The following is a 12,579-nucleotide window of genomic DNA, read 5'->3' on the forward strand; positions in this document are numbered from 1 at the left end:
TAGAGACTTGCTATTTAGCTATTCTCACAGCATCAAACCAGAAACCAGTCAGAATATTATGACTATAAAGAAAAGCAAAAACAAAGAGAAAGACGTACTGCTTGGATGACGCAAGCTCAACGTATATTCTGTGAAAACTGCTGGACGCACTCAGACTTGTCATAATTCCCTAGCTGTCTTGTGAATACTTAAATCAATATGAAAGCAAAGTACAATCAAATAACTTCACCTGTCGTAGTCAGCGTCAGCCCAGAACTTACACGACGCCAGGACTCACTGAGATACACGGTTTACTTGAAATCTTCACTGCGTCAGGGTACCCCCTCTGCTTCCACTCCCCCGCCCCTATGGCCACGTACCATATACGTTCCGCTTTGCCGGTTGCTAATCGCTACAGTTAAAGTCGCTTCTCCATTTGAAAATCATAACCGAGGATTTCTTCTTCTTATTTATTTGTAAGTTTTTATGTTGGCAACGCCACGTAGCACTCTACATTAAAATCACTGACTGTGCTGTGTGAAGTCTGTGGCTGGTTTGCATTGTTGGAATATTCGCTATTGTAGTGTTGGGCAGTTGGATGTAGTGATGGGCTAAACTGCGATTTTCCGATATCAGTGATTTCTGTGAATGCTACTTTTCAGGATCAGTTATTCTTAACTGTGATTTGTCGCAGTTAAGAGTCGCAGTTAAGGAACATAGTTCGTGTATCCCTCCGCCACTGCTATTTCTGCGATTTCTGCTACTTCCGCGATTTCTGCTACTTCTGCGATTTCTGTGACTTCTGCTACTTCTGCGATTTCTGCTACTTCTGCGATTTCTGTGACTTCTGCTACTTACCACCGTATGAAAAAGTTACATCTGTCAACACAGAAAATTGCATCTCAACAAACCTGTCATTGGCAAGTATGTTTTACGTTTTTTCTTCCGTTGGCTTTAATTTTGTATTAAAGAAACAACTGTGAAAATATTAATAGTGTAATTAATATTTAAGTAGCGTACAGTACCGTAATAGTTCGTATTTAGAAAATGAATTCTAACATATTGTTATGTTCACAGGTACCTGAACTACATTTCAGTCACTCAGTAAAGTGATAACTCAAAATATCATTGTCAACAGATCTGAAGAAATTGCCACAGCGTCTTTAGACCGTTTTCGTCAGACGAGAGGTTAGTTTCTAAGCGTTTCGATGGACTTAATTACTTCAGTGAGATCGTTCTTGCAAATGTGATATTCATTATAGCAAATATTAGCAATCTACTCTGTCAATTATATTGCTAGTAATTAATGACCGGAAAAATTGTTTAATAATCCTTGTGTTTTTGCAGACACAGTTCTGACTCTGATTACTGGTTGCTGTACGTATCTATCCACATCAAGGCTGTTTTTGAGAGAGACTCTTGATGATTCAAGACAGCTCTTAGACGATTTGCAGTTTAAAAGTGAAATAATTGTGAAATAAGTGTGTGAATGAGTAAACTGTGTTTTATTGAAGTTGTTGTGCGATTTTAAAGGAATAATAAATGTCAAATACAGTGAGTGAATTATAAAAATCTCATTTTCCACATGTTTCAGCCGTCCTATACCCATAATTTTCCGCCACTTACTTATTGGTAAACACTTGTTGGAGAGTGACATGCCGCCCCCCCCCCCCCCCCCCTTTCTCCACAATCTTGGTGTGACACTGGCCTGTAACATATCCCGAAGTCTACAATATGCATTTTGAGGCTGTTGATATGAAAGTGGGAAGTACAGATCTTCCAGTTAAATCGGGAATAGCTTAAGTGCATTACTTGAAAGTAACACAGGAAAAGCTTACTTATGTAGGTGGTAGTAGTGTCGGCAAAAAGTTCTTGTGTGTGAAGTTGCCATGTAGAACACCAGGTGTAAAACTTTTCTCCCGAGTCTTGAACTGTATCGGAACAAAAGTGAGGCATTCATATGACTGTTTTCATTTCTCTACACTTATACAGATGTCTGAGTTGTGCTGTGTTAACATTGCAAAGTCCTGTAGGCATGTGGAGTATTAACCTAAACTGTCATATTGGAAGCAGAATCAAACACATTTGTTACGTTACTTGATATTTTCAGGAGAAAAAGGCAATGTTGCTTCTTATTAATATAATACATTCAGAGTCACAGCAGTATTTGACCAATCATAACTGATGCTGAATGTGCATGTCGTCATATAATATGAAGGGCTTATTTCAATAGTGGTAGAAGTCCATTAGTTCCACTTTTCTGTCTATAATGCTTCTGAAATTAGTGATCCAAACAAACATAAATAAAGGTTCATCTCTAGCAAGAAGCCATATGTTTGAATATTTCTGGTATCTCAAATGCAGATTTGTCAGCGATCATTTAACTTTACGACTCTGTGTCTCAAAATGAACAAAAATGGACTTGTACCACTATTGAAATAAGCCCTTCATATGCATACACAGCACATCGAACTCGTGAGGCACAAGGCTCTCATAACGAAGTACGTACGTCGGTCAACAGATGACACTAGGAAAAGTATGTTAACTGCGCTTTTTAGTTGCTACTTGCGACTCTTAGTTGCGATTTGTCACAGAAATCGCAGTTTGACTCGGTAGCGAATAGCGTAGTATGAACTTTGCTCAACAGATGGCAGTGCGAACTGCGCTTTTTAGTTGCTACTTGCGACTCTTCGTTGCGACTTGTCACGGAAATCGCAGTTAGACCTTCGAGTTAGACTTGATACCGCATCGCAGAGATGGACGTAGTACGAACTTTGGCCAACAGATGCCACTGTTAACCGCGCTTTTTAGTTGCTACTTGCGAATCTTAGCTGCGACTTGTCACTGAAATCGCATAAAGCAGTGCTAAATTCGACCAATAGATGGCTCACGTCTTTGAATATGAAATACTACTTGCGACTGCTAACTGTGACTGAAATCGCAGTTAGATTCTGTAAAGTTGCTACTGTGATATCTGTGACTTCTCAGTCACTGTGATTTCTAACAGATACGCGATTTCCTGCCCACCACTAGTTGGATGTGAACAGCGCGTAGCGTTGCGCATAGAGATGGGTAAACTGAAACACGTAAATGTTTCGAAACAAATGAAACAGTCCAATGTAATGTTTCGATACGCTGTTTCGAAACAGTGAAACAGTTTGTGTTTTGTAATCTAATAAACCTACACAATTTATCATCTTGAATGTCTACTGTATAAGTATGTCCATATAAACACAAATGAGGTGCGAGAGCGCTAATCATAACGCAGAAAGTATGGAACTATCACTTAGGCGTCTTGGCAGTTTCGTATTTCCTGCAGCAAACGCGCTGCTTTTGTGTCATGTGACTTTCATACTTTTCAATTGGCTGAGGAAAGCCTTAGCTGAAGACAGAAGAACCACCACGAACGGAACTGGAGGTGGGAGCAAACGGCAGAAACAACAGATATGCTACTGGCATTCCCACATTCCATTAGTATGGCTAATATACCCATCCTGCTAATTTCCATGCACTCAAAGGGAATCATTGTGGATAATAGACACAGTGACTATAGACTCACAAATAACGCCAAATAATTCGAATAAATAACAAAATATAACAGGAAAAATTTTTCTGTTTCAAGGTGTTTCGAACCGCTACTATAAATTTACGATGCTTCCCGTTCACCATTACACTATCAGTGAAATGTCAAACAGATTGCTTGCAATTATACCTACATCAAATTTATGTACATGTCTAATAACTGTCACTCTACGCCTTTTTTTATTTAAAATGTTGTAGTCTTACTTGCATTTCTTAATATGACTACTGTACATGAACAGAGAAGCGTATGTTATAAAAAAAGTGTAATTTAACTGAATGATTTTCACATATTTATTATTTTGAATGCGAATAGTATGCGTTGTTTTATTGTTTGGTTAGTGTTTATAAAGCAGATGTTACGCCATTTCGGAATAGGACGGTCAGCTAGAAACGAAGCTTTATTTTCGGATATCTTAAGCTCCATGCTATTGCTTATCAAAAGATTTCGACACCCTTGAAAGTGTTTCATGAAGTGGTATGTTGTGTTTCAGTACCTGTGCCGAGCCCGAATCTCGTCCGACACAGAGCGGAATGAAACATCACTGTTTCGATACAATTAGTCCGTTCCAGGCGCAGGTGGACTGAAACAGTCTTATTTTCAAACAACGATACAGTTTCTATGTCTGGCTCGAGATCCGAGACAGGGGCGGAATGAAACACCACTGTTTCGAAACAGTGAACCATAGCCGTTCCGAAACACTGAAACAGTTCCAGGTATCGATACACTGTATCGAAACATAGAAACAGTGGGCAAGTCTAGTTGCGCAGTTGGAGGTGAGGCACCAGCAGTGGTGGATGTGGTAACAGAGAAATGGCAGAGTTTTGAGAGCGGGCGATCTGGAAGTGTGTCCATCAGAGAGAGTGAATTTGTAAGACTGGATGTCATGAACTGATATATATATATATATATATATATTATGACTTTTGAACACAATTAAGGTAAATACATTGTTTGTTCTCTATCAAAATCTTTCATTTGCTAACTATGCCTATCAGTAGTTAGTGGCCGGTCGGAGTGGCCGAGCGGTTCTAGGCGCTACAGTCTGGAACCGCGTGACCGCTACGGTCGCAGGTTCGAATCCTGCCTCGGGCAGGTTACTTAGGTTTAATTAGTTCTAAGTTCTAGGGGACTAATTACCTCAGAAGTTAAGTCGCATATTGCTCAGAGCCATTTGAAACAGTAGTTAGTGCCTTCAGTAGTTTGAATCTTTTATTTAGCTGGCAGTGTTGGCGCTCGCTGTATTGCAGTAGTTCGAGTAGCGAATGTTTCATATTGAACACACTCTAGTTGCCACCTACTGTAGCCGATGCAATAGCTCCGTACTTAACATCGTATACAACCGCTTGATCCACGGGAAATCCGTACCCAAAGATTGGAAAGTTGCACAGCTCACACCAATATTCAAGAAAGGTAGGAGGAGTAATCCACTAAATTACAGGCCCACACCATTAGCGATGATGTGCAGTTGGATTTTAGAGCATATATTGTGTTCGAATATTATGAATGACATCGAAGTGAACGGTCTATTGACACACAGCCAACATGGATTTAAAAAGCATCGTTCTTGTGAAAAACAACTCGCTCTGTACTCACACGAAGTGTTGAATGGTATTGACAAGGGATTTCAAATTGATTCCGTATTTCTAAATTTCCAGAAGGCTTTTGACACTGTACCACACAAGCGGCTTGTTGTGAAACTGCGTACTTCCGGAATATCTTCTAAGTTACGTGACTGTATTCGTAATATCCTGTCAGGAAGGTCACAGTTCGTAGTAATTGACGGAATGTCTTCGAATAAAACAGAAGTGATTTTTGGCGTTCCGCAAGGTAGTGTTATAGGCCCTCTGCTGCTCCTTATCTATATAAATGATTTACAAGACAATCTCAGCAGCCGTCTTAGGTTTTTTGCATGTGATGCTGCCTTTATCGTCCAGTAAACTCAAGAGAAAATCAAAACAAATTGCAAAACGATTTAGGAAAGATATCTGTATGGTGCACAAATTGACAAGTGACCCTAAATAATGAAAAGTGTGAAGTCGTCTACCTGAGTGCTAAAAGGAATCCGTTAAACTTCGGTTACACGATAAATCAGTCAAACCCAAAGGCCGTAAATGCAACTAAATACCTAGGAACAGCTTAAATTGGAAGGCAAAACGAAGACTGCGTATTATTGACAGAACACTTACAAGATGCAGCACATCTTCTAAAGAGACCGCCTACTGTTCGCTTGTCCGTCCTCTCCTGGGGTACTGCTGTATAGTCTGGGGTCCTTACCAGATAGCATTAAGGGAGTACATCGATAACGTTTAAAAAAGAGCAGCACGTTTTGTATTTCAGGATACGACATGTCACAGGATTTGGGGTGCACACCATTAAAACAAAGGCGTTTTTCGTTGCGACGCAATCTTCTCACGAAATTTCAGTTACCAGCTTTCTCCTCCGAATGCGAAAACAATTTGGTGACGCCGACTTACATAGGCAGAAACGAGCACCATTATAAAATAAGGGAACTCAGAGCTCGCAAGGAAAGATGTAGGTGTTCATTGTTTTAGTGTGCTGTTCGGGATTGGAATAATAGAGAATTAGTGTGAAGGTGGTTCGGTGAACCCTCTGCCAGGCGAAGCATAGACGTAGATACAGCATCACTATTTTTTCTCGTCTTTTCTTCAGTTAATTAATCCAAAATGTTTACAAAGAGATAAAATGATCCCAGAATGAGATTTTCACTCTGCAGCGGAGTGTGCGCTGATATGAAACTTCCTAGCAGATTAAAACTGTGTGCCCGACCGAGACTCGAAGTCGGGACCTTTGCCTTTCGCGGGCAAGTGCTCTACCATCTGAGCTACCGTAGCAGGACTCACGCCCGGTACTCACAGCTTTACTTCTGCCAGTATCTCGTCTCCAACCTTCCAAACTTTACAGAAGCTCTCCTGCGAACCTTGCATAACTAGCACTCCTGAAAGAAAGGATACTGCGGAGACATGGCTTAGCCACAGCCTGGGGGATGTTTCCAGAATGAGATTTTCACTCTGCAGCGGAGTGTGCGCTGATATGAAACTTCCTGGCAGATTAAAACTGTGTGCCGGACCGAGACTCGAACTCGGGACCTTTGCCTTTCGCGGGCAAGTGCTCTACCAACTGAGCTACCCAAGCACGACTCACGCCCCGTCCTCACAGCGTTACTTCTGCCAGTACCTCGCCTCCTACCTTCCAAACTTTACAGAAGCTCTCCTGCGAACCATGCAGAACTAGCACTCCTGAAAGAAAGGATATTGCGGAGACATGGCTTAGCCACAGCCTGGCACGCAACAGTATTCGCTCCTTTCTATGCTGAGAGAGAGGAAGACAGTGGCAATGGCAAAGACACAGAAAAGCAGAAATACTAGAAGTAAGTAGACAGTGGTTGTGTTATAGAAAGAGCGAAAGAGACAGTGGTAGTGTGAGAGAAAGAGAGGGGACACAGTCACAGTGGAACATAGTTGACAATGACAGTACAGTGTTGGGAAAATAGCGTAGAAGACAGTGCCAGGGAGAGGGGGGAGGGGAATAAAGAGAAAGGTGGGAGAGAGCCAGTGATAATGAGAGAGACAGAGTATATGACAAAAATGACAATGAGGAAGAGAGAGAAGAGGTTGTAGCAGTAGGAAGGGAGGACTGAGATATTAGCAGTAAGAGAGAGAGTGGAAGAGGGAGACATTGACAGAGAGAGGAAACTGTAGTAGTAGGACAGAACGAAATGGACTATGGCTGAGGGACAAGATAAAGCAACAGTTAGACAGACACAAAGAGATAATGACAGTGAGTTGGGTTGAATCAGTGAGTGAGAAAGGGCAACTGGGAGATGATGGGCATAGGGGACTTACAGCGATGGACTAGTGGGTGTGAGTGAGTTACAGTTAGGGCAGCTTGTGGGAATTTGAAGTGAGTTGCATGTTAAAAAGGGAGCAAATATGTTCGGACGCCAAAATTTGTGAGAAAATTTTTTAAGGTGCTGGGGAAAGTAGAATGAGGCAGCTGGCACCCCACTTTTCAGTCAGTCTTTTAAATAAACAAGAACATATTCGCTTTTTTTGTGCTTCGATAGGAACATTTTTCCTTTTTTGCTTGTCAGTTTTCAATTTTGGTCCAGTTATAACAATTTCAACTATCTCCATCGTTGTCACTCTCGTTTCGACATTGTTGTGGACCTCTGCCAGTAGAAGTATTAAATGTGGTACTGCAGACCGATGGTCTTCCATCACAACCTCTTGCTTCACGCACAGAACTGCGACAGAAAACTTAAAAATTGGACGTTCATATCTTTTTTGAAATGTTGGCAATTGGTTCTGCTGTTTCGTCTCTACACAAACTCTGAGCGTGAAATATTGTTATCACGAGAGGCAGCGAGCGAACAGTTGTTGGTTGTAGTCGTATGCAGCCTGGTGTGGAGAGAAGTCGCGTGTCAGGAGAGGTCGCAGCTTGCCCTGTCCACGCTAGTGACCACAGAGGAGATTTTTTGCTGTGTGCAGTTGTTGCTTGCTTGTGCACTATATATGCATAAACCACAATTAATATTCGTGTCTTTGTTGTGACCAGATACATAATTTTTGATTATAGATGTTGTGAGATGATTAAAGTTTTTGCCAATAAAAAACTGTCCAAGGAAAACAAATGTCTGAGTAAAATTTGTCAGTGTATGAATCATCAATCTTCAGAATATAGTAAAGTAAAAGTTTTTATTGATTTCTTTCTGTTTTTATACACCACTTAATGCATGTGGACTAAACCACTCCTAACCATTTAATTTCTGCAAAAAAGAAAAAAAAGAAGCAAAAGAGTAGTTGCATCAGTAGCTGTGACCATGCATTGTACTCTGCATAGATGGCAGTATTTCTTTTGAATTATTTTACGATGTTGCTGCATGCAGAATATTCATACAGTTGCAGTGGCAAGATGAGTAAGTCGTCTGTTGTGTGCAGGAGCATTATTGTATTAAATGTTAGATATTAGAAAATATTTCTATAATCACAGTCAGATGCAGGAGACTTTATAATTTTTTCATAATTCCGGGCCACAGTCATAGAATATTTCTTTAAAGTCAGTACCAGCATTGTTTACTGACCATTATCAAACAATGGCACTTTGAAGCCGAAATCATGATTGTGTAAGTGTCAATGTAACAATATAAATAAACAACAGTCTAATGGTGGTACTGGCTTTAAAGAAACAGGAGAATTGACTTTCCATGATTTGTAGCAAGAGTAATTAATTTCTGTTTCTTTGTTCTGTGTCAGAATACTGACGTGTCCGACAGTAGGAAGTTGCAGCAAATGTTTGATATTAAAGTTTTGTTAGACAGCCTAGCAATTTTTAGACAAAAAGTATAGATAACGATAATATTGTCAGTTGTAAGGTGGCAGATTGAATGAATGTCAAATTCGCATCTTACATGAGAGATTTTGGTTGGTTGTCGGTTGGTTTGGGGAAGGAGACCAGACAGCGTGGTCATCGGTCTCATCGGATTAGGGAAGGATGGGGAAGGAAGTCGGCCGTACCCTTTCAGAGGAACCATCCCGGCATTTGCCTGGAGTGATTTAGGGAAATCACGGAAAACCTAAATCAGGATGGCCGGACGCGGGATTGAACCGTCGTCCTTCCGAATATGAGAGATTTTACATGTAACAAGTAGTTGAGTATGTCACCTGACATACTTCGGCGATATTGAGCAGATTTGCCTATTAAAATGTACAGTATGTAATGCAATGGGATGACATTCGATTCGATGGTATTAACACACCGAACCCAAATCCTGCATGTCAATGAGCAAAAGGTGAAAAAAGCTGGTGGAGGAAATGTTTTAGTTTGGGGGCAGATGCGAGTTGCGCCGTCACAGCCCGAGTACACTGGAACACTTTTAAAAAGGGATTGGTGACCCGTAGCGAAAGAGACAAGGGAACGTGCTAGGCGGTACATTGAGGAGAGCAGGTAATTTGTCAGCACTGCTTGCTATGGAGAAATCCTTTAGAGAAGTGGGCTGGGAAATTTCCAGAAGGATACAAACAGACCAGCGATGCAGTTGACTATGTGAAATGCTCGTGGTACGCTCGTGATGTACACGTGTAACTTACAGGCATCAGGAGTGGGCACAAAATGTTCAATTGGCTGGAATAAACTTGGAAGGAGTAGAAAGGGACGACATTTCAACACAGTTTGACGGTAGGCCCTTTGTGATTGGCAGAGATAGTTTGCATAAGATGAATGGAATGCTACCATTAGACTGAAAAAGGTGTGACATGAAACACGAAAGGACACAGGAGGGGTACAGTTTGCTACGAAAGACACAAGCCTGAAAACTTCGGAGACTCTCCTCTGAACCAGCGTCAAGTGTCGAACAGGGCTAATCACGCTCTGTACGAAGCCAAAAGAAGAATTCTGAGTGAACACTGCGTTCACTTCGGCTGACATTCAGCTACAAATTAGCTGAAGAGTTGTTGAGCTCCAGTAGTGGAGAAACAAAACAGCCATGTAGTTCATTTAAATTCGAGAACTGAGAGGGCATTGTAGCATACACACTGCTCCATCTATGCACGTGTATATCTCCATATTTCCAGACTAGGGATGATTGCATATTTTCTCACCTGACGAGAAACAGAGCAGTTTCTGCTGATAAAATCAGTAAAGATTTTGATTAGCTTTTTTATAGGATTTTCAGGGGTCGAGAGGAGCCCTACAGCTGACTGCTCATCACAGTTAAGGTAAATGCCGCTAGCAGAGGTGTAAACATGTTGGTTCACCAACTTGTGTCCACTATGAACTCGAGCAGCCCTGAGTAATCTTTCGCTCATCTTGTCACAAAAACTAACCATCCTCCATAGACTCATCCTAAATAGTACCGAACTTAGAACCGGAATCGGATGATTTGTCGTAATATCGGCCAAATTCACGGTAGTTGTAGTAATACTCTAGATAATAATGTAGAGAACCTTCTATTTAAATTTTATATTGTTGTGTTCAGGGTACTTTCGGTTAAACAGGATGTAATGCATTATGTTGACAACTATCCGAACATTGTCGTGTCACATCCTATGTAAATTCGTGTACTTCTTTGGCAATAATTCTGAAATTAAACAAATTGTGTACAGCTAAACACCAACGTGCTCTATCCTAGAATAAGGCTCCACTCCTAACCCCACTAACTTAATCTGGAGACGCTAATGTACTCACAGGGTGTTTTTGCTGTTGTTTGACAAACGTGTAAAGGAGTGGAGTGTCAGACAGTGATAGAGCTTTACACATTTCCCTGCGTCTGTTCCCATTATAAAATTCTAAAGGTGGCAAGGGTAAAATACAGGAAGGGAAAGGCTATTTACAATTTGTACAGAAACCAGATGGCAGTTATAAGAGTCGAGGGACATGAAAGGGAAGCAGCGGTTGGGAAGGGAGTGAGACAGGGTTGTAGCGTCTCCCCGATGTTATTCAATCTGTATATTGAGCAAGCAGTAAAGTAAACAAAAGAAAAATTCGGAGTAGGTATTAAAATCCATTGAGAAGAAATAAAAACTTTGAGGTTCGCCGATGACATTGTAATTCTGTCAGAGACAGCAAAGGACTTGGAAGAGCAGTTGAATGGAATGGACAGTGTCTTGAAAGGATGATATAAGATGAACATCAACAAAATCAAAACGAGGATAATGGAATGTAGTCGAATTAAGTCTGGTGATGCTGAGGGAATTAGATTAGGAAATCAGACACTTAAAGTAGTAAAGGAGTTTTGCTATTTGGGGAGCAAAACAACTGATGATGGTCGAAGTAGAGAGGATATAAAATGTAGACTCGCAATGGCAAGAAAAGCGTTTCTGAAGAAGAGAAACTTGTTAACATCGAGTATAGATTTAAGTGTCAGGAAGTCGTTTCTGAAATATTTGTATGGAGTGTAGCCTTGTATGGAAGTGAAACATGGACGATAAATAGTTTGGGCAAGAAGAGAATAGAAGCTTTCGAAATGTGGTGCTACAGAAGAGTGCTGAAGATTAGATGGGTAGATCACATAACTAATGAGGAGGTATTGAATAGAATTGTGAAGAAGAGGAGTTTGTGGCACAACTTGATAAGAAGAAGGGACAGGTTGGTAGGACATGTTCTGAGACATCAAGGGATCACAAATTTAGCATTGGAGGGCAGTGTGGAGGGTAAAAATCATAGAGGGAGACCAAGAGATGAATACACCAAGCAGATTCAGAAGGACGTAGGTTGCAGTAAGTACTGGGAGATGAAGAAGCTTGCACAGGATAGAGTAGCATGGAGAGCTGCATCAAACCAGTCTCAGGACTGAAGACCACAACTACATTATAATAACGTTTAGTAAATAAGACCTTCAAACTCTCTCTCATCGTGCTGTGTGTAAACGGTACCTCTGCTCTCGTAAGACTCTCAGACAGTTAAGGATAGTTCTTGCGAGCAACCGTCAGAAACTATCAGCGAAAATTTGGCGCTAGTATAAACAACTACGTGAGCGCTATCTGAGAGTAACAAACGGTCTGCCAACAAGAAAGTGTCATGTATGTGCCAGCCCTTATAAATAGTATGAACACTTCTGAGCAGCCAGCAGCACTGCTCAAGGCAAAACAATTATGGCCACTTATCCCGCCTGGGAGTATTTACCCCAACGTCCCCTACTGAGGAGCAATAAGTCTATTTGTGTCCCAAAATGAGTTATTTAATTGTTTTTTGTAAACATTCGAAAGGGGACCTCGGTAACTTGGTGGAGAGCCTTGCAAGACACGTCAACGCCTCGCCGAGTCACTTTTTTATTTTAATTTCTTTCTGCTTTTTGCGAAGTAAGAGGAGACAAATTTTTCCCGCCGCTTCGCCGTCAGCCCCATATGTATATACGCCCGGCACGCTCACTGGCTTCGCGTAGCTGCTGGGTGAGTTACTGCGCCACCACGAGTTACGGCTTCACTCGCTGCACAGACCGCTTCCCCCCCCCCTTCCCCCCTTTCCCCCCCCACCACCACCACCTCTCTGCCGATTAGCAT

At 41.4% G+C, this 12,579-nt stretch overlaps 1 long non-coding RNA gene across 1 annotated transcript; it reads left to right on the forward strand.

Moving 5' to 3' along the window:
* Positions 1-647: 647 nt before the first annotated feature.
* On the forward strand, positions 648-1,456 carry LOC126106872 (uncharacterized). Its single transcript, XR_007523403.1, has 3 exons — positions 648-903; positions 1,057-1,167; positions 1,327-1,456. It is a non-coding gene; the product is annotated as an uncharacterized LOC126106872 (long non-coding RNA).
* The last annotated feature ends 11,123 nt before the right edge of the window (positions 1,457-12,579 follow it).

This window comes from Schistocerca cancellata, chromosome 10 (assembly GCF_023864275.1).
Source record: "Schistocerca cancellata isolate TAMUIC-IGC-003103 chromosome 10, iqSchCanc2.1, whole genome shotgun sequence".
Lineage (NCBI taxonomy): Eukaryota > Metazoa > Arthropoda > Insecta > Orthoptera > Acrididae > Schistocerca > Schistocerca cancellata.